Below are 16,455 nucleotides of genomic sequence, written 5' to 3' on the forward strand. Positions count from 1 at the left end.
AGCAACATAAACTTTAAAGTCATTATAAGAATTGCAGCTTATCTTACGAATAAATTTTCAGATTTAAAAGTAAATTTTAGAATTACAGGAAAGAAGAAACTCAATAATTTCTTATTAATTATATGAATTATTCAATATGCGTTTTTGCAATTAATGAATAAAATCAATACATATTCTATCCATAACATTCTATGATATCCCTTAAAATTATTCCATTTTAATACTCTTAATTTACATTTTATAAAAATTATTATAGCATTTATGCCTCTCAGATTTTCATTCAATGGACTTTTTCAATCTTCTAAAATGTTTCATTTTATGCGTATATTAAGTAGAATTAGAAGTTTAGTTTAAACAAAGTGCAAAATATAATTTTTTTTCTATTCGTTATGGTCATGTGATCTGTTTAAAGTTAAAACGCATCTTAGAATATTGTGTTTATAATGATGTAATTGAAATAAACTAACTTCTTTCCGACGTGCTTTAATGAAGCAATAAAAATAATAAGGAAACATGATTAATACTTTATTCTACTCTATTATTACATCAACATTATATAATATCTATTATATATGACGGAACATTTAAGAAAGTGGCATCTAAGTCAAAAAATGAATATAAAAAGAAGAAACAATAAATAAAGCCCATAATTAATACTGGTTAAACGTATTTCGCTTTTTTCCGTTAAAAAATTTTAAATAATCAGAATGATGAAATTTCTTATCAGTTGAAATGCAAACCTCTGTGTAGCTATTAGTTCTATTTTCATCAAAACAGTAAGCCGCTATTCCCATTATTTATTCAAAATATTAGTTACAACGATACAGACCGAAATCTTACTAGCTGCTTATTCACAAGAAAATGTATCAACTTAGACAAAAATAACTTCTGTGAAAACAACATAGAGATTAAAAATTGAATCAAAGTAATAGTTTTGTTTCTTATTTCGATGTTCATTATTTAAGGAGGATATTTTTCTATTATTTTTGCAGATTTTCCATAGTGTATTTAGCCTAATTAGCCATTTCCACTTTTATACTGTTTTATTTAGAATAAAAGATCCATCGAAATTATTGCCGATTAAATCATTGTTATATTGTTATTTGTTTTTATTTCCACGGAGCGCCATTGTCACATTTATCCATAATTCAGAAACCCTTCCTGTGATTATATTTTCTATGGCTTATTCAATTCCTCACAGATGAGTTTTTGTAATCCTTCCAAAGCCTACTTTTCTCGTTATTTCTCGCATCTTTTCCCTAATCCTGAACCCAAATTGAAGTAACTGCTTGCATGAGGACAACTTCATTAGAATACCTGTTATTACGCATCATTAGGAATAAAATTGAAAGAAAAAAGCAATAAATGAAAACAGCATACGCAATGTTTTATAATTAATTTCAGAATAAATTTCCATCAAATATTTTTGCCATTAGACAGGATTTTCTGAATAACAGTCTTAAAATATATGAAATATTTATAATTTATTTTAATCCAATCATGTTTGGAATAATTGATATTTAGAATAACCAATAATATTTTCATTTTTTAAGAAGATGTTAAAAGAGCTTTATAATTATTTAGGTGATTACTAATTTCTTAATTGCCCGACTTTAACTCAATGGCAATAAGTAGAAACATATACGATTGTGATAAAAAAATATCCAATAGATGTATCCATCTATCAAGCAGTAATATATCGGGATATTACAAGATTACCGTCAAATTTCAAGATGAATAACTATCATCTCTTTATTTTCTTTTCTTTTTCATTCTAAGTAAAAAGCTAATTAGATATTTTTTACTTTCGATGAATTATTAGAATTAGCAAACTGTTTAAATTTACAAGAAACAAAACTATATATGCTTTTAAAATATCCGCCAAAAATTAAATATAATGTTTCCATAAGTTGTATATGCATGCTAATTTACTATTAGATAGTAAGTGAAGTAGTTATCGTGTGTCTTTTAATTATAAAGTATATAAAAGTGTTAAGATTTATAAAAAAGAATTATCTACGATAATAGCAAAAAAATTTAAGTGAAATTTTGGAAACCTTTGTAAATTCATTCAACAGAAGATGTTTATTCATTTCTGTGAACACAAAGATGTGATCCATAAAATGCATATATCAAGCTAACAATGAGATATTTGAAACATAATCTTCCACTCATTTACTGAGAATTGATTTTGGCAAATTCTTACCATATGAACCGATGTATTTAAAAGTAACAAAATAAAAATATTTATTGAGATTTAAAATCACATATTTTCTTTTTTCCTGCTATAGTATCAAGAAAAAAAAATTTTAGTATCAACCAAATATTTACACATTCAAAAAAGATTATGATACTTTTGTTGCAAGTGTTTTCGTTAAATAAAACAGACTTTCCCTTAATTTCCATTTTCACATCTAAAATTAATATCTGAAGAAACTTAACAGTATTTACAATGAAAAAGCAATTCTTGTAGTATTACCGCAAATTTTTAAAGCAGAGAAATTGCTTCATAATAACGTTTGTTGAGCATATTATCTTTTACGAAGAAATATAAAGTGAAAGTTAATAAAGAAATTAATATTGTTTCTTAGAATAGACATTTAGTTTTCGTAAAATGTTAAATCTTTCTCAAGATTGTCTACAATTGCACCTTTGCCACTATGATTAAAAAGGTATTATATATTTTGATAGCAAAACAATAAGAAATCAAAACTTCTGCGATTGTAAATAACGTAAAAGAAATTCTTTAAGAATATGTTTATGCATATTTAAATTTATTTTGATATAACTGATATTATATCTGTGATTTTGTTTTTCAGTAATGGTTGGAACTAATGGTTTCGTAATCGTTTCTGGTCGTAAGTTTGATGTTTTCATTAATCTTATTGGTTTTTTTCATAATTTTTTATTCATATTTTTGTTTTATTTCTATAAAAATAGGTCCTTTTACAACAATTACATGTTTACGTTGGTAAAAAGTTTAAACTCGGAAAGCATAATTCAAGAAAGTTACAACACTTTATAAAATCAAAAACATTTACATAAAAAAGTACATTTCGAAATGCTTTTTTCTAAATAAACCTTGAATTCTTTTTAAAACTGTAATTCCTGCCTTCAATAAATTTTAGAATTTATATCAAGATTTGATTTGCACGATTTAGTTAAATGATGAAATAGGAAAATAGATTTAACTGTTAATATTTAAAATTCAAAAATCTTATTTGGAAGAAATCTCGGCATTGAATATTGTTTTATATACCATAAATAACAGAACATAAGTAATCTAAAATTTATTAAAATATTCATGAGAAGTTTATATTTGTCTACTACATGTTTTAAAAGAAAAAATATTAATTTTATTATGAGTTTACTCTGATAATAATTGGTGAATATTTTTATCAAACAAGTGAACAAACAATGAATAAAGAACTATAGTTTTCGCGCATTTTGAAGTTTTAAATATAAAAATTACTTAATTCAAAATGTATAAAATGATACGGTTGACAGTTCAGATATTTTAGACTATATCCAATTAAAATGTACTATTAATAATTATTGTTTCTTTAATTCTTTAGTTTTGGAACGTGAGTACATTCATTATTATAATTCTCTTTATTTCAATTGAATATTTTTTGAAATAATATAAAATATTGAATATATATATTTTAAATAATATGATAAATAATTATTTTGCAGATTTGAAACCTGTAATTCGTCCAGTTGAAGGAATTGGTAAAATTTTTAAGAACATTTGAAGAATCTAAAAAAATTTACTAATTTAGCTAATAAACTGTATTTCGAAATACATAGTTTAATTTTAATATTTCGTTTTTAAAATATATATTCAGAATATATATATGTGAAATAAGATTCAATATATTATGGTACGAATTTTTAAAGAAATTTAACAGGAAAATAAATTTACTTAAATGAAAAAATAAATTTCTTGCAAAATAAGATTAAATTCATTGAAAGAATCAGATTTTAATTACATTAAATAATTGGATTAACTGCATACTGTAGTAAAAGGCATACACAGAAAAATTAATTATAAAATTTATACAAAATGTAATATCTTAAAATATTTGGCCTTCTCCCTTTAATTAAAAAATAAAATATTAACTACATGCTTTCAGCAATAAAATTATTCTGTATTTATATTGTATAAACATTTTTGAAATAATTTAAAATATTGAATAGTTCATATTGAAATAATTTAATATTTATGTTTTTAAAAAAACTAGAAAAACTAAATTCGGGAAAGTTAGGACAATTCATAAAATACAAAACATTTATATTAGAGTGTAGAATTCGAAATACTTTTTTCAAAGAAACCTTGATTTCTTTTTTTAACAATAATTTATATCTTAAATAAATTTTAGAGCCTCTATAAATAATTGATTTGCAAAATTTCGTTAAAGGATATAATAGGGAATTAGTCTTTACTGTTAATATATAAAATTCAATAATCCTACAATTGAAGATATGTAGTCATTGAATATTGTTTTTATATACCATGACTAACCGAACATATGTAATTGAGAATTTATTAAAATATTCATGAGAAATTTATATTTGTCTACTACTTATTTTGAAGGAAAAGAATTAGTTTCTCATGAATTTATTCTAATAATAACTGCTGAATATTTTTATCAAGCAAGTACACGAACAATGAATAAAAAACTATTGTTTTCGTGCATTTTGAAATTATAAATATGAAATTTGTTTTAATTGAAATTGTATAAAACGACACAATTTAAATTTCAGATATTTTATAATTTTTCCAATTAAAATTTATTAATAATTTTTAATATTTCTTTGAATTAGCTGTCGTCAGTTTCAATGTTGTGTGCATTCAATATTCTGATATAATTCTCTTTAATTCAATTGAATAATGTTTTTTAGAAATAATTTAAAATATTGAATACTTAAATTGAAAATAATATGATTAATAACGATTTTGGTGCTATCAAATTTCAAGATTCTCCACATGATCCTGGTAAAAAAATTTAAAGCATTTAAAGAATTTTGAAAAGTACTAATTTAGTTAATAATCTATATTTCGAAATATAGAGTTTAATTTCAATATTGTGTATTCAAAATATATATTCACAACTCACATATGTAAAATCAAATTGAATATATTATGATACGAATTATTAATGAAGTTTAAAATGCAAATAAGTCTACTTAAATGAAAAAGTTATTTCTAGCGAAATAAAATTAAATCTATTGATAGGTTCAGACTTTAATTACATTAACTGCATAATTTAGTAGAAGACATGCACAAAAATTTAATTATAAAATTTAGGCAAAAACACCATATTGTTACTCTGGTCTTTCCAACTTAAGTAAAAATTAAAATATTAATAACATACTTTCAGCAAAATAATTAATATTAATAATTATTGTAACCAAATAACAATAAATAATTATTATAACCAAATAATAATAAATAATTGTTATAACCAAAATAATTTTATAAACATATTAGAAAGAAATTGAAACAGAACTTTTACTTACAGAACGTACAAAAATTATCTATATTAACTGTGGGAAACAACTACAAGCGGGATTTGAGAGTGAAAATGCCACATTATACAAAAAAAAAAAACACCACTAAATCATAAATCGGAAAACCTTAAAATTATGGAACATAATTTTAAAATTCATGAAATTGCTTCATAAAATTAGAAAAATCTAAATATTTGTTAGACGAATTTAGAAATATTAGAATTTTAATAAATTTTCAAAATCAATAAGAACTTATTTTTCATGATTTAATAAAACTCTGATTTTTAAAAAATATGCAGCGAAATATAAAATGTCATTTAGTTGTCAAATGTTTCATTTGGCTAATATTTGAATTTTAAAATTATATTTTATTAATTTCATTTTTTATTGAAATTTTCAAGTTTATGATAAATAAAGATTATTGAATTAGTTTTTATTTGTATAAATTTTATTTTCATGAGTTCTAATATTGTCATTTTGAATTTATATTGTATTTTTCGCTATATTTATTACTTTTAACATTTCAGTCTCTGAAATAATAGATGAATAACAGCCTAAAAGTATGAACTTTGTATACTATCTTTTTTAATATTTTAAGTAGACTCTTGCATAATATTTACTTACTGAGTTAGAAATATAAGTAAATAATTCAGGTTACCATTATTCTAATAATAATATATTCCATATTGTTTTTTTGTTTGTTTGTTTTAATTTCTCATTATTTTTATCTCATTTGTACTTGTCGTACTAATGAGTTGAACAGGATTATGATGTTACTCATTTCAAGGCACATTATGTGAAGTTATAATTAAAAAATTATAAAATTATATAATTACTTAACTTAAAGAAGAAAAATACAGAATAAAATATTCAGAATCTTTAAATGATATTTTGAATATCCAGACGGAAAGAAAATTGTTATATACAAAATGTTAATTCTAAAATTAACTAACTGGAATTTTTAATTTTATATATCCACACCGATTTTTATTGCTAACAATGCACATAGTAATAGTAATTATGAGATTTCTTCAAAAATAATTTATGAAATTCTATCACTCGAAACAAGTATATTTAGTTCCAAGACATGTAGGAAGAAAAATTTTACTAAACAATGCAAAGTCCATAAATAGAGATTAGTGAAGTAGTGAACCGGAGATAAATTCAAAGTTTTACATCATTTTCGAAATAATTAAACCCATTAAACAAACATATTGTTTCCATTTATTACGTAAATATGTACACGATATTTTTTTCCTCTAACTAGTTTAAAATTATTAATTGAAAATGTAATAGGGATTTTGGATATTGCGAGTAAGCTATTTAAATTTGAAAACTGGAGAAACAAGACTGCATGCTTCAGTTACGTTTCATTTCATAATTATAAAAAATAATTAAAGAATATAAATGCAAATATTTTCCGTTATATTCCTTAATTGTAAAATACTGAATATAATTATTATAGAGTAATTTATCATATAAACATGCAGAAAGTTCTATGTTATATGTATTGCCCAGTGTATTGTTGTTAGGTATTATTAGAAATAATGTTTTATTTCTTTTCGATTCGTTCCACAAAAAAATTTCGGAAATTTTTCTCAAGGAAAAGAAAATAATCTTTTATACTTTTAGCTCCTCTTTAGAAAAGATATTTAAATATTTTTTTATTAAATTCATCACATTATTAGATTGTCGAATAATCTATAAAACTTGAATACTAAGAGTGCACTAGAAGAGATAACTTTGGCTGTATTTCTTTCTTGTATCTTTTATTTTTTAAGTATATTTGATGTTGTTACAAAAACTTTAAATGATTACTTAGTTTAAAGAAGAAAAAAATTTGAAACTACATGAGCGCAATGCTGTATAGCTATTTGAACATTTTAAAACCGTAACTTAATATTCAGCATCTTTTATTAATTTCTTAAATTAAGGAAATAAATGATAAAATATACTGCAAATTACCCGCAATATACTGCAATTTACATGCAATTACAAGTTTATTGAAAAATAGATTATAAATTATAGCAACCAATAAATTAATAATACTTTTAACTGTGTATAATTTCCTTGAAAACCCAATTATTTAATAATAATATTAATTAACATTTCTGGGTTAGGAACAAAATAAAAATACTTCAGAAAACTTAAATATCTTCACTATTTTCTACGTAATCTTAATCTTAATCTTAATCTTCGTAATCGTAAAATTTATAATGAAAAAAAAAGGTTTTTTTAAAAAAATACTTCAAAACGTTTTGATAGATCAATTGAATGATCTAATTGGAGCAAGATATCTACAAAAGTCATAACGAAATATATATTTTCAAGTAATATATTTTTTGTTTATTAAACAATTGCAAAAAATAAGTACTTTAAATTAATATATGTCATCCTATTATCTTTCTAACAAATGATAATGAGAAATATATAAGGCATATCATCAAACTTTAAAATTTAAGAAAAAAACATTTATAACATTTTTGAAACTATTTTTTTAAATTCCTTCAAAAAAATTTTTTATATTCATGTTTTTTATAGAATTTTTTTATTCATAACACAAATCATAAAAGGAATATTATGTTCTCATCTTTTAAATTTTTTTTTTCTTCTACAGGTGTACTTCGGGAATTTCTAAAGAAATCCGGTTCCATAAATGAATAATGTAAAAGGATTCTTGAAAGATGTACAATTTAAATTTTCCTAATTTGAAATAAAATATATAACTACATTTGAAATATCGAAATTTATTTAAAATTTTTCACAATTTATAAAATATTTGGAAAAAGATATTTGGTTTTCCAATATCATTTAATAGAACATAAAATATAATGTTAGTTGGAAGAATTTTTCCTTATAAATTCTAATACACGTTTGAGATAAATAGTTACCTTATAATTATAAACCTTTCATTTTTGCAAATGGTACCTATGGAAAAACGAATATGAGGATTAATAAATAAAAAGCTATTACTTTGATTTGCAAACTCAATAGCGTGACATAAAAAACACTTAATAGCTTTGGAATTATTATCAGAATTAACGATCCCTTAAATATTTGACGACTTATGGAACGTCTTTTAATTTTTTTTCTCGCAGGCGAAGTGTGCAAAAAGAAAATATTTTTATCATCAAAAAATTCGAATTCAAAATTTGTAAGAATCCCTACATTTTCATATTTCGTGAGTTCGAAGTTTGTAAAGAAGATAACTCGAAAAGACTTTGAACTAGGAAAAATCTTTTAACTCTAAATTTGTAGATAAATACTAAAAAATGATTAAAATACCTTTAGAGGAAATTTGTGTGCAGATGCAAGTAAACTGTATATCTACAAAAAAAAAATGATGTTCTAGCTAGAAAATATTTTGTAGCCAAGCATCATTTCTAAAATAAAGATTCTAATGAAACTTTGAACCAAATTTGTCATATGGTTGGCTGTGTGTTCAATCCATGCATGCACGTTTATATAACAGAGAAAATTCGAAAGCCCAAAGAATCGAATAAATGAAAGATGATACGTGATCTTTTGTCTACAGTCATAGTTTTATGTAAAATTTTTGTTCTCATCTGTTGGGAAAATGGCAACCAACTATATTTTCTGGTATTTGGTATACTACATTTTCTGGTATGCAATACAGAATTACAGTTTTCTTTTCTACACTACTTTCATGTAAAATATACAAATTTCTACACACTTGCGTCGCTCATTGACTTGCAAAGGTTCACAATTTTACTTGGTGAAGGGGGTGACATACTTCTTAAAGAGTATACAAAAAAATTATTATCGGGAATATTATTCTCGCTAATTAGTTTAGTTACTAGACGTGTCTTCGATCCGACTTATACATCATAATAATTCAATTATTAGAATATCTGAATTAGAATCTTTTATCTGAAAGTTAAATCCACTAATATAGCATATAACTGAAGCATTATTTAAATAGCGCATATTTAATCGAAACACACACACACACATATATATATATATATATATATATATATATATATATATATATATATATATGTGTGTGTGTGTGTGTGTGTGTGTGTGTGTGTGTGTGTGTGTGTGTGTGTGTGTGTGTGTGTGTGTGTGTGTGTGTGTGTGTGTGTGTGTGTGTGCGTGTGTGTGTGTGTGTGTTACGGCCAAAGCCCGAAATCGGCCAGTTCGCGATCTGGCCAACGTTGCTGTAAATTTACCGGCCAATGTCCGATCTTTTCTTGTTTTCGGGCTTTGGTCGGCCAATTCACGAAATGGCTTGAGACGATCGGCCAAAGTAGGAAGAAAGGAATCAAAAGCAAATTGTTTTACAGCCTGTTAAAAATGAAGTATTTCAAAATGAGTACTTCTGTGTGTTATTTTTTTAAGTACAATTGTTTCAGAAACGAGTTCAAATATAAGTAACACCTCTGAATTAAAAATAAGCTTATAATATATAAAAATATGATCTCGTGTTATTCTGTTCTCATATTAAAGCCATAATAGAAATTATTCAGTGAACGTATATACTGTAACAATGTGATAGCGTGAAGATTAGATTTTTGCCCTTCAAAATGAACGAATTATATCTTGAGCAAAGGCGTTGCGTATCGTGTATGAATACAAAGGCAAATTGAGTATTCAGCTTTCAATTATCTTTAAGGGTGATCCTTAGTCTTTTTGTGCTCCATGGACCTAATGTTAACGATCCCACATCACATTGTCTCCCGAAATATCGATTCAAAAAATATGAAATTTTTTGCAAAGGCAAATAGCAAAAATAAGGGCAAATTAAAACAAATATGAAGGACAAATAGTTTTGTTATTAATATCAGAATGTCATTATATTTATTTACCACTAGTCGTCTTTGGCGACCAACCTGTTCACCAGTATTAATAATCGCTAAAATTTTCAATTAATGTAACTTGTTCTGTTAGTAGCTTTTTCTGCAAAATATTTTTGAGCTTCATATTTAGGTAGTTATATGATTCAGTCGTACTTTTATGTAGGCCTTAAACAGTTCTGTTTCATTGTACTACTTTCCCTAATGTTTTGTCAGTATCCATAAAATTTCTACTTTAAATTAAAGTGAAAATGTTAAACTGCAGTCAATATAAAAGCTTTTTATATTTAAGCTAACCATGTCTTTTTTTAAATTTGAAAGTTGAAATCAGAGTCGTTCGAGAGTGAAATTCGAGAGTGAATGTGCACTGCAAAATAATTTATATAATATTTTAAAGATTTATTCAACAAAAATTTCTCTGATTCATCGTAAAATTGATTTTTTACTTTCAAAAGAACGATGCAAATAAAAATATTTTATTTTATTTCGGTCAATAAATTACGAATTTTAAATTTTACACAATCCTTTGGTCCCAAGGAATCATATTCTGCGAAACACTCTTGACACCAACTTTTAAATAAATAAATAAACGTCCTTAACTTCTGCGATGAATCTGACCGATTTATGAAGTTTTTATGCACCAGTTTTAAAACAATCAACATTTTTATAATCACAGGCCAATCTCTGTCGAGAAACTCTGCAGAGGATTAGCGTATCTTCATTGGGACAGTCGGTGAAAAAGTCTAAAATCGACAGTTTTTATAGAAGAGTGATATTGAAATTTTATAAATCAGTCAGTTTTAGTGATTGATTTAGTTGGTAGATTTTTATTAAAAATATTGGTGTCTCAAGAATATTTTGTTAAATATGATTCAAAGTGCAGAGGGCCTATGTAAAAATTTAAAATTCCTGATTCATCGGAGCATTTACTGACTAAAGTTATATTAAATATAATTATTTAGTTCCTTTAGACCATTTTGTTAGCAAATGTATGCCCCAAATTAGCTGATGGTCGCTGATAGGAATGATTATCCTAAGTATATTAAACTATGTTTGCCTTAAATTAAATTGTTTTATTGAATTAATAATATAGGTATTGTCAAAGCTCATAGAAAACGTTCCCTCCTTTTACTTTTCAGAAAATATCTTATTTTATTAATTTTTTTCATTTTATACAGACACCTGCCGAAAATTACAATTTTGTTTATTAAATTTGCAATAATAATTTATTTATTTTTTAATTTAAACTTCTATCAATGTGATGGCAACACGTTGATAAAAGTCATTTTTTTTTAACTTGACGTGCTCGTGCAGATTAAATTTTAGCATAATTTATAAATTAAATTTTAAGCTTTCATTAAAAAAAGCTTTAATTTGATTCAAAAATCGATTTTGTGCTGTAATATTTTCTGGTTATAGCGACAAAACGCCGAAATTACGCTTAATTTTTAATTAAAATTCTAATTAAAAAATTTTAAAAATTGCTCCATGGTGCACATTCCCGACCTCCAAGATATATATGCGAAATTTTATAACTGTATGTCAAACGGTTTGGACTGTAGAGCGCCAATGTATATACATTGAGCTTTATTTATATGTATAGATTATCACATCGGACTTTGGCCAAGGATTCCCGGCCACTTCGCGAAATGGCCAGCCAAAGTAGAAAATATAATATTAATTGCATTTCGGACTTTGGCCAAACCTCTTGGCCAGTTCGTGAATTGGCCAACCTATTCGCGAACTGGCCGTACTTTGGGCTTTGGCCGTAACATATATATTAAACATGTATAAATATTCCAATTGTGTATCTACATGAAATGCAGTAATCATTTTCAAGCTGAAATTGCATTATTCTTGATGGATTTTTTCGCAAGTTAGAGTACATATAATTCAGTTTCCCATAAATCACCTTCTTATTAGAGTAGACATAAACTTTTTAATAAATAACAAAAAAATTACGAATGATTTATTGATATCCTTCTATTTCAACTTTTCGAAATTAAAATTCTGTCGTATTATATATTTGAGAGTGAAAAAAAAAGGGGGGGGTGAATAATTTATATACATATAACAAATTTACTGAATGCCGTAAAATTCGCTTCTGACTACTTTAGTTTAATTTATTCTGCAAAATGCAGATACAAACATCTTCTCCTTTCATCCTTCCTATCACCCTTATCTTGGCGAATTAAACCCATCCTAACGCATGTGCAAAAGCACGGAGGCAAATGTTTTGAACTTTGTTCTAAAATTTTGGATTTCAGTTTCAATTTTATTGAATTAAATTAATCAAAAAAAGAACAATTGTTTTTGCTTGAAACAGCTTATTGAAAATATTAATTTTGTGCAATATTGCAAACCATGCAATTAAAATAAATGTATTTACTTTTATTGAATGTGATAGACTTTTAGCTTTAGCGTTTTCATAGTTATTTGTATCAATAAATTCTTTTAGGACATTTCAGGTTTGTTTAAACTATGTATACACTGTTTTAATCAAATATATTTTGGTTTCCTAACAAGTATCGCATAATAGTTGAATGTTTTTGTACAATTTACCATCTTTTTATAGATGAAGAATATAAGAAATATACAAGTTCCAATATACAAATTTGTTTTTACAATATATACTGTTGGAAGCGGCATCACAAATAAATAAATTAAAAGAGTATGAGAAGATCGCCTTTAATTTTGTTAAGGACTGCATTTCCTAACGCAGAAATAATGTGTTCTTGTATTGTAAGTGCTAAATGATGGACAATTATATTTTTCGATTTTCTTTTTAGAAAATGATTATATGATCTATTAGCACAGAGTCGAATTTACTTAACAATTCGATTAAAGGTAAAAATATTCCCATTATTAGGCGTTCCTATTATTTCAAGAGTTTTTCGTAGTGGATGATTATTACTTGCTATAATTAGAATCACATCTACAGTTCTTTGAAATAGTTGTTTAAGTCGTTACATTTTCTTATTTACAGCTAACTTGATTTGTTTTATAAATAACTGAATGTAAATTTAGTCGTTTAGTATTTCTTTCCAAGCAATAAGCAAATTAAAGTAATCAATAAAACGCATATTGTCTTGAATTAAAATTGATATATTTCCCGTGTTGTTATAGACACCTATAAATCGTGTATATTTTCCATTTCTTACTCATTTGGAAAAAAGTATATAACAACAACACCGCGTCTTGAGTTTTTGAATAAATTAACACGCTACTAAGCTGGGTTTCATCATTTGTCCTTTTTTTAAAGTTGTATAATTACCTTCAGCATTCTTAGCAAAAATTCCTTTGCATTATAGAATTTTTTTCTATTTTAACGCAAAACATTCTAAACTTATCAGTTACATCACTAAACCATTCACCTGGATTATTTTCCGATTCGATGATATCTGTTCCTGTACACCTATGTTTCATCAACGGATTTCTCAGTTTCTACAATTTTATTGTAAGATTGAGCAGTTTGTGTGTAACTTTTTGATCCAGTTGAAGCTTGAATTGTAAATTCTGAAGTCGAATCAATTTCATTGACAGAATTACTACGTAACCAAGAAAACATATCTACTTATGACTTCTTGAAATTAAGCTTTTCTTTTCTTTCCTTGCTATTTTTTTTTTTTTTATATCCGAAGCGATAATATTCTTATATGGACATGAATATATCTAACTATACTAAATATGTTATAGTATTAATTTTCAAAACACAACATGCAATCTAACTTAGTAGGTGTGATAAAGGACCGTAAATTTTATAATATGTGGCACACTTGCACTGAAGTTTATTATCTATAAATATGTCTGTAAACTTCATATATTTCCAAACCCGTCGATTTTTCCAGCTAACTTCCTTCCTCTTCTTTCCATCCAAGTATAATCGATCAGAGCATTATTTTAGTTCTTGATCATGTTACCCCCCCCCTCAATTGCGTTGACCGGTGCCTAGTATCCTGCGCACCCCCCCCCCCCCGTCCCCAAGATGGTCGTTCCTTTTCATATATTTAGGTAGAGATGTAAGAATACCTAGGCTGTAAAGATAAGGTTTTGCTTTTGTAAATACTACTTATGTCTTCGTAAATTTGAATTAGTGAGTTCATCTATAAATTATTTAAACTTCACATTCCAGATGCCTCAATCAAACTACAAAGCTCTTAATTAATTAAAACTTAACTCGGGAGGACGCGCGCTGTGAAACGTAACACGAGGACGCGCATGGGGTCACACCCCAGCCATAATAAATGGCATAAGACGAAAGAAATCAATGGAATTCTATAAATTAATGAATTTTATAGTAATTATATCCTTTTTTTTAAAAAAAAGAATAACTGAAAAGAATTTTCATGTAAAAAAATATTAAATACACTCACCTGGTTTTTTTTCTTGTTGAAGGGACTTTTAATGATATCGGCGTAAAGATTTTTTTTCTTTTTTGCTTATAATTTTCACTATAATCGAAACTTACGCATTATTGTGAATAAATAGAGTGATATTTATTAAATTTTCAAACTTATTAGGGTGTTCATGGATCAGAAACATTAGATTGTTTGCAGTTTGTACATACCGCTTCAATTACTGAATGTTCTCGACATATATTTTTTTCACACTTCAAACAAGTAGTTTTTGATTTCTTGTCCTTTTCTCCTGGACACAAGTAGCATCTGCGGTAGCTTAATTTTTGATTGTGGTTCATCCAGAAACTCTTGTAGTTTTTGCCTTGATTTCATATGAGGTTCTAAAAGTGAAAACGCTAAATACTTCAAGAAATTCCTCCTGTTTCTGAATTTTTCAGGTGGGGTTTTGGTCGATAACAGCAAGATCCTTGAGTTTATTCCAGTAATTTTTAGAAGTGAAAAGAATATCACCATATTCCAACGGTTAGATATTCTTACAACAGAGTAAGATCCTCCCATTTCATCGACAACATCTACTGTTCCTTTCGTCATGTTATAGAATGTTATTACCTCCATTTTTTTAAAATCTCCTGTACTTTCGTCAATGTGATTATCATTATGCATGGTTGAAAGATTTACATAATTGTTCTTTTTCGTCATGTAAGAAAAAAAATCATTATATTCTTTTGAAACCCGAAGAGAGTTGTATGTGCTTCTCTATTTTTAAGCGAGGCAAATTCAGGTGCGATAACTTTTCTATTCTTACGTATTGTTCCAACAATAGAAATTTTTTGTTTTTGTAAAAATTCGGCTAATTCATAACTGGTATACCAATTATCTGTGGTGACATTTCTTCCAGAATAGTATAATGGAGCTAGCAAGCGTTTAGCTATTTCACAGGAACTGTTATCTCTCTTGTAAGGGCCATCTGGCTGCTGACCTGCATATATTTCCATGTTTTACGTGTAAAATGTCCTAGAATCGAGGAAAGCAAATATCTTCAAACCATATCTTGCTGGTTTCTTTGGCATATACTATCTAAAGGAACATCTGCCTCGAAATGACTCTAGTTTTTCATCTAATGTTACGTATTCACCTACATGATATGACTTCTAACAGTTTCTGATAAAATGTTCAAACAAGTTTCTTACTGGAGCGAATTTATCAACCCTTCGTCTGTCATTCCGAGTTTTGAAATCATCAAATCGCAACAAATCAAATCGTTTTACTGAAAATATCTAATCATGTGCCATCTGTCGTCCATAAGTCTCTAATATTCATTCACATGAGAATATTTTTGCAATCCAGCTATATATATTCACAATCATTTCTATTATTGAATCATCAAATATTAGTCTCCAAGTATCGATTGGCGAAGTAACATGTTTAGAAAATTGCGTATTGCCAGGCAGTTGTTTGATTATATTTTGTACATGTATGCGTGTTTGATTTCTGAAAGGTTCTTTCTGCCACTTTGTAGCTTTATCTTCTCCGACAAAAAAGCTAGTTTGTTCACAAACTTCATCATCTGAAGATCTGCCTACTTCTTCTGATTCAGAATGGTATTCGCTGAAAACGGCTTCATTATCTGAATCCTCTGTTTCTTCTTCAATGGTTTCTTCATCTGAGGAAACCTCTTCTAATAACTTCCGAATTTCTTCATCATAAGTAAAACGAGGAAAAGACCGATTTGAACGACTGCAGGAAATCATGCTAATTCTAAT

This window comes from Argiope bruennichi, chromosome 2, assembly GCF_947563725.1.
Source record: "Argiope bruennichi chromosome 2, qqArgBrue1.1, whole genome shotgun sequence".
Classification (NCBI taxonomy): domain Eukaryota; kingdom Metazoa; phylum Arthropoda; class Arachnida; order Araneae; family Araneidae; genus Argiope; species Argiope bruennichi.